This window comes from Pan paniscus, chromosome 4, assembly GCF_029289425.2.
Source record: "Pan paniscus chromosome 4, NHGRI_mPanPan1-v2.0_pri, whole genome shotgun sequence".
NCBI classification, from domain to species: Eukaryota; Metazoa; Chordata; class Mammalia; order Primates; family Hominidae; genus Pan; species Pan paniscus.
In genome coordinates this window covers 108,758,639-108,766,776 of record NC_073253.2, presented here as the reverse complement: position 1 = coordinate 108,766,776, position 8,138 = coordinate 108,758,639, and positions in this window count along the sequence as shown.

Here is an 8,138-nt window from a genome sequence, read left to right as displayed (position 1 = left end):
GCGGAGCTATGGTGCGGTCCTCTTCCCGCGCCGCCCACCAAGGGTCGCTCTTCATCTTCTTATTCACTCACTTGCTACTTCGTTTAGTCCTTCATTAATTCCTGCAGTAAGCATGGATGGGCTTCTACTGTGGACCTGGCATTATGCCACGCCTTCGATGTACATTGGAGAACCAGAGAGCCAAGGTTCCTACCTTCATGGAGTTTATATTTTAGTGGGAGGAGGGTTGCCAGATTTAGCAAATAAAAATACAGAATGCTTAATAATTTGCATTTCAGATAAACGAATAATTTTTAGTGTATATATTTCCCATGCAATATTTGGAAAAATATCATAAAAAATACATATACTAAAGAATGAGCGACTGTTATGTGTCTTGCATTCTTCCCTTTTCTGAATGGGAGATTTTAATGCAAGTATGCCACCCTTGCTCTATCACGCTACACAGGGTAGCTGAGTGGGGGCAGGTATGTAGTACATATTTACATAGTTCATGAGTTACCTGGCAATGAGGATGTACATCTGGATCTAATAAAGAGGACTGTGTATCAACAACAGATCCTGGATGCAGTGACTAGATAGAATTCCAGGTGTCTGGGGAGGGTATATGTGTATTCTGTGTGTGGTAAGAAGGGGGCGGAATATTTGGTGACAAGAAGTATCTTTTCTTCCTAGGCATTATATTTCCCAACTCCCCTGCAGTTAGCTGGGGGCCACATGGCTGAGTTCCGGCCATTGGAATGTTGCTGGAACTGATGTATACCACTTCCAGGATTGGTCTATAACACCTTCCTTGAATCTTCCCTTCTCTGTCTTTCCTGGTCTTCTGGAAGTTCTTAGACAATGGTGGAACCACTAGATAGATAGCAGGTTCCCGATTCCCTGAACGAGTGTGATAGAGTGTCCTCACCAACCCACATTGGAATATGACATGGGTAAGAAATAATTCTTAGTTGTGGTAAACTGCTGAGATTTGGGAAGATTTTTTTTGTAACATTATGGTAAATTGTTGAATTCATCAAAGGTATGGCCTTTGATGAATCACACATTCCTCTGTTCACACCCTTGTATTCTTCCTTCCCACATGGACTCTGTCTTTGGCTATGTAACTTGCTTTGGCCACTGGGACATCAGCAAATATGAGATAAGCAGGGGCTTGAAAGGTGTTTGTGCATTAAGGCTTAGCCTGTTTTGCTGCTGAGAATTCTTCTTCCACAAAGTAAAGAAGCTTAGGCTAGCCCACTGACAACTATGGCCCAATCATCCACCAGCACCAAGGGCAAGACGTGAAAAAGGCCATAATGGAAATTCTAGTCTTAGAAAAGCTGCTGGATGACCACAACTCTGTAAGCAACCCAAAGCAAGATTAGCAAAACCACCTAGCTAAACATAGTCCAAGCTGTTGACCCACAGAACACATAAACAAATAAAATGAATATTGCTGTAAGCCACTAAGTTTTAGGTTGGGTTTGTTACAGAGCAGTAGATAACTGATACAAAGAGTTAGCTTATTCTGACTAATATATTTGTACAATGATAAGGCCGATCTTGGGCATAAGTGACTGGGCTGAAAGAACTAGCTTCACCAGTTCCAGTTTGTACCCAGTTGCCTAAGAACTGGGGTCATCAACATCTTGATATGCCTGTAAACAACTTGTGGCATACGAGCATGCCACAGCACAGTGGTCTGGAGACTGCTCTCTTCTCATCTATAAAATTGACCTGGTAGAGTAATAAAGTCTTAAAATATAACCAACATGATTTTATTATTGATGCTAGGGATATTTCCTCCCACCCTTTGCCCCCTCATCACCCCTACTTTGCCAGCCCTCCATCCCTTTCTCTCTTGTTCAGCCAGGTCATTTAGGGGTTATTATTTGGGGAAATATTGTCTTAAGTTGGTTTCGGTTCTCTGGAACTGGAAAAAGTCACATAGTAATATACCAGTAAGTTGCCAAAAAGGATCCTGAGCCCTGCTCCTCTTGGGGAGAACAAAACAAAAACCCTGAATGGTGTGGGAGATCCTGGAACAGAATGGCCTGTGCTACTTTCCCAAGGGAAGGCCAGAGAGGCAGCCCAGGAAAGAAGGTAGTGTGGTGTGCCTAGGCAGGTGAGGCACAGTGTGGTATAGAGCAGCAAAGGGTTCCTGGTGCCCAAGAGGTGTCCAGAATTGGCAGAGAGATATGCCAGACCTGAAGGAATCGCACAGTTGAGAATAAGCAATGAATGACTTAACGGTGACTTATGTTGTTTGACCACCAAGGATCAGAAACTCTTTCCCACACTTACTAATGCCTTGATACTCCCTAAGTCCCCCAGAACTTAGAAGCAAGCCTAGGCAAGAGTGGCAGCCCCTGAATTAACTGAGGTTAATTACAGAGAAACTAAGTTCTTTCATATCTAAATCTATGGAATAAAATTTGTACTTAAGTAATTGTAAAACTACTTCCAGCGCTATCATTTTATATACATATCATAATATAGATACCAAAAATTGGTATTTTTCTATAACCTGTGTATGTATCTACCTGTCTACACATTAATCAGCTTCAATGTATATTAATATGGTTAGCCACAAGGTGACACTAGAAAGCTATCTTTTGCTTATGGTTCTAGGTCTTGACCGTCATTGATTTTCATAAACGGCTTCTATGAAGTATTGTATTAACAGTAGTAATCCCTTCCAGGGACATTTTCATTTTAGTAAGGGAGATGGCAGCAATGAGGTTAATAGGAGGCAATGTTCATGTTTTTAAATCATAAAAATAAGACTCTCTGGAACAGGCTATCAACTAGTTTTTATTCTTGCTCTTCTTACCCACTCTCATGTGATAGGATATCCCAATCACTACAAAAAATATCAAACACTAATTTATTCAACATCCATAAATAAAAAATGTAAATAGAAATAGTCTGTTAGATCTTGGAGCTTAAAATTTAAATGACTGTTTTTACAGAATGTGCCTCAAAAACATCTAGAACATCCTTAAACCATCTCCCAAACACTAAAAGCTCAGTCCAAAAATGTGAACACAGTAGGTCAGCAAATACATTGTGTAACTCACTGAGCAATTGCTATCTCATGTTGGGGATGACTGAGAAGAGGAGGAAAACCATCTCTTCCAGAAAGTCTTGCTTATTTGATTTATAAAGGAGATGCAATTTAAAGGATTGCTTAGGAAAATAGGAAGAAAAGGTTTGGAAAAGCTCACAGGGAAGAACTTTTTTTTTTTTCGAAACAGAGTCTTGCTCTGTTGCCCAGGCTGGAGTGCAGTGGTGCCATCACAGCTCACTGCAAGCTCCACCTCCTGGGTTCATGCCATTCTCCTGCCTCAGCCTCCCAAGCAACAAGGACTACAGGTGCCTGCCACCACATCCAGCTAATTTTTTTGTATTTTTAGTAAAGACAGGGTTTCACTGTGTTAGCCAGGATGGTCTCGATCTCCTGACCTTGTGATCCACCAGCCTCGGCCTCCCAAAGTGCTGGGATTACAGGCATGAGCCACCACGCCCAGCCCACGGGAAAGAACTTTCTAAGCAAAGGAGTAGTATATAAGAGAAAGTAGCATGTCACAATCTCGAAAGCCCCTCATTGAGAACATGGAAAGGCAGGTTGAAGGGACCAAAGAAGAAAGCAGTGACACTAAATGATCAATGTGGATCTAGTCTATGGTCAGATAGCAGAGGAAATTTACCTACTGGGAAGTGGAACCATTGCATGGTTTTGAAGACAGGAAGGATATAAATTTGTCCGTTGGCATATGTCCTTATGGAATTTTAAGGAAACCATGCTCTTGGGATGCATCAAGAGTAGGATTTTAAAAATCAAGAGTAGAAATGATGACACTTTAAAGAATTTAACTGTAGTAGTAAAAAGAATCAGGTGAGAATTTGTGAGAGGATGCTGCAGAGCTGGGAGAATGAAGACCCCTAAGTTTCTCCTTCAGGAGACTTTTAAGAAGAACTCAGAGACGAAGAGGGAGAGTCTATTCATGGAGTTGTCTCCTGGGACCCTCTGAAGAGAACATCAAAAACCCACTGAAAACAAAAAGGTTATTGCTAAATATTTAATGTTTCTGTTTTATGAAAGGATTCAGTTTTTAAACCATAGGCAAAATTTACCCATGCAGATAGCTAAAGAGGAATTGAATACATTTTTCCGTTGCTTGACAGTGTATTCATATCCCACAAAATAAGGATTTTATTTTCCCCAGGGCACACGTAGTATTTCGTAAATATAGTACTTTATTTCTTACTGATATTTTTCTTCAAAATATTCACAAGCAAAATTGTGGTAATCACTGAATTGTGGTGATGGTTATACCGGTCTTCTTTATACTATTCTTTTTACTTTGGGGTATGTTTGAAAATGTTGACAATTTTTTAAAAAATCATTAAGAGTCTTTCTAGCCCCAAAATGTATCAAGTTAGTAAACCTACTTATGCATTTGGGATAGGTTAAGAAAGAAGTGTTCTTTCAGGACATGCAACTACCTGGTTTGATTGGATCATCCAAAAGTAGTCAACTCCAGCAACAGCAACAAAGAAAAACCAGACTGGCATTTGGTCAGGGAGGAATACTGTTCAGGAATACTCCCTTGGCAGATGTTTTGGGGACATTTCTTTCATGTTTAATTTGGCAAATTGACTCATAACTAACACTGAAAAGGAAAGAGACCACATGATTAAAAGAAGATTATATTAGTCACCTCAGGCTGCCATGACAAAATACCATAGATTGGGTGGCTTAAAACAACAGAAATTTATTTTCAGCAGTTCTGAGGGCTGAAAAGTCCAAGATCAAGGTCTGGGAAAGTTCAGTTTCTATAGAGAGCCCTTTTCCTGGCTTGCAGATGGCTGCCCACTTGCTGTGTGCTTACATGGCCTTTTCTTAGTGCTTGCACTCAGACAGCTTGCTCTCTCATGTCTTCTCTTAAAAGGGCACCAATCCTGTCTTGAGTGTCCCGCACACTCAAGTGTCTCAACTTGAGTCTCTCAACTAGCACTAATTACCTTCCCATCCTCAAGTACCTTCACATTGGAGGTTAGGTCTTTAATATATGAATTAGGGGGGTGGGGATACAAACATTCATAACAGAGATGTCAGGGACTTCAGAGTTATGTGCTAAGATGCATGTGGACACCACCTGACTCAAGTCTCCCCAATCTATTCCCCAAACTTAATCCCATCATCTTCCCTTTCCTGTAATGACTGGTCCATCACACAGGGTAATGGGGCCCCAAGAGGTGCACTGGAGTCACATCGATGCCTCCACACTCTTCTTCAGCCCTTTCCTCTCCTCTGGCCCATAAGACCTATTTAACAGACTGTTCTCACAAAGTTTTCAGTCAATACTAAGGACTGAGTAGTCTTCCAGGGACATTTCCACTTTAACACAGGAGTCTTAAAGAGGAACCTCCCAAATGCAAAGAAATAAAGCTCTTGTAATGTAATTTCTGGAAATGCTATAGCTAGTGAGGAGTTTGCAAATGGGATTCCATCTCATTATGACCTGAATCACTGCATGGAAGTGGCCACTACTCTCTGTTTGTGAGACTAATCCTTGTCAAGAATTAGGTAGCACATGAGCAGAGGATAGTTTTGACTTATTGCTTATTCTCCAAAGTAATGAGCAAGTGAAATTTTAACTATGGCAAATAAATGATAGAATTTTAGAAATAGAAGGAATCTTTGAAAATTCAACTGGATCACTTTACAAATGAGGAAGTGAAAGTATACCTTGGCTGGGTGTATTGCCCAGTACTGTATAGTTACATGAAGATCAAAGACTAGAATACTTTTTATGACACTATTTCACATCATTGCTCCAGTTCTGCCCCATATCATTAGATATCAAGATCAGCTTCTGGCAGCACACCCTCAGTCTAGACCAGTTAGCAAAGAGGTGGTCAAGCAAGCCACTTCCTCACCAGCAACTCTTTAATTTATGAGACTTAGGCAACCACTTTTGCACATTTCATGCTGTGTTGGGTCTCAAAAATTGGTTTGTGGCTTCCTTTTCAAATAAGTCACATATACTGAATTGCCAACTGTTACCACCCTACCTTTTGTATTAATTCACAAATGTAGGCAACCTCTAGGTAGGTTCAATCTTATTGTCTCCACAACGATCAACACACAACTGATAAAACAAGCACCAGTCTCTTACCTTTGCAGCCTCTTGAGAAGGTCCCTGACATTAGAGAGATTTATGGGGTCAATGGACAAATGCTAGATTTAATAAACACTTAAGATACAAAGCCGCTGTATCTATCTCTTGGATCCCTTCTGATTGCCCAGTGTGGAGATCATGGTTCTTGCAACTTCAGGACTTGGCTGCTGAGAGGAGCCAAGAATGTGGAAACAGTGTAGCTCATTTATTGCTTCCATGTTGGTCTGAGATTATGGGAAAAAAAGGTACTCTCAGTCCATGGTTGGATTAATAACAAGGAAGAGCATTAAAGCTATTTTGAGACTTTTCTTCAAGTTTGCACTTTGGAAAATTTCCAATCTCAAGTAAAGAGAATAGTGGCCGGGTGCGGTGGCTCACGCCTGTAATCCCAGCGCTTTGGGACGCGGAGGTGGGTGGATCATCTGAGGTCAGGAGTTCAAGACCAGCCTGGCCAACATGGTGAAACCCTGTCTCTACTAAAAATACAATAATTTGTCAGCCATGGTGGCTCATGCCTGTAATCCCAGCTACTCGCGAGGCTGAGGCAGGAGAATCACTTGAACTCGGGCGGCGGAGGTTGCAGTGAGCCGAGATCGTGCCACTACATTCCAGCCTGGGTAGCAAAGCAAGACTCTGTCTCAAAAAAAAAAGAAAAAAAAGAGGATAATGAACCTCCATGTACCCATCATCTAGCCTCAACAGTCTGCCATCCTTGACCCAGGTGTACCTCCACACGCTTCCCACCCTTACTCAATTATTATCATTTTGAAGTAAAATGTATATACATTGAAATGCACAATTGTTAGCTATACAATTCAGAACTGGATACCCTGTGTAGCCCACACTCCTATTGTCTCCTTTTGGGTACACTTAAAATATATATAAGTCAGTAGATAATGAAACAACTTACAACTTTTCAGCTGTTCTCATTTTCAAATCACGAGGCATTCTTGGGGGTGTTCCTCACTTGAGAAATTCTTCCCTTGTGCCTCCCCTCATCCCATCTCAGCACTGGAAGATCAAGCCACATTTGTCTCTGACATTTGTTTCTGACACTGTTTGCCTCTGCACATTGACTCCAGATGTCTACCTGACTTCTTAGATTTGAGAATCCAAATGAGATTTCCAATAATTTATTCACTGGCTCCACCCATCTAAGATAAAAACCCTGCTCCAATCCCCTCCCAGAACTCAGCAGCCTAACTCACTTTGACTGCTTTGCCTGGTAGAGGAGATAAATGAAGCAGGTTAGCCTTCTTGGTCCACCAGGAGAACACCCTGGAAATAAGAAAGGGAATGGGAGGTACAGAAATAAAATGGATTCCTTCCCAATCACCCCAAGTACACTGAATAGAAGGTGAATGAAATACAGAGAAATAAGGGCAAGTCATTCCTGATCAAAAGTAAGGAAAGAAAAATAAAGCTTCTGAGCTAAGAGTGTCAAGGTGATTGTTCTTGCTATAAGTATCTTTCCCCTAGAGCAGTGTGTGTTAGACAGATACACAACCAGATATACACTGTTTTTATTGTGTCCAGAAAAAATACATGCATAAATGAAAAGGTTTTATGAAACAATATGTGACACTGCAAGTCCTGTGAGGATAACATTCCAAGAGCCCCAGTGGATGCCTAAGACTGAGGATAGTATCGAACCCATATACATTTTGCTTTTTCTATAAATACATACCTATGATAAAGTTTAATTTATAAATCAGACACAGTAAAAGCTTAACAGCAATAGCTAGTAATAAAATAAAACAACGATAACAGTACACTATTCACAATTTCATGAATAGAAGATTCATTTTTACTGTAGATCTTTGCAACCTCAGCGTATGATTTTTGTTTTCATTCCCTAAATTGAGAACTTTTACCTTTTCACTTAAACGAAGCACTTTACCGCTTCACTTTGGCATATCCAAATTGCCAGCATCCCTATTCTTGCACTTTGGGGCCATTATTAAA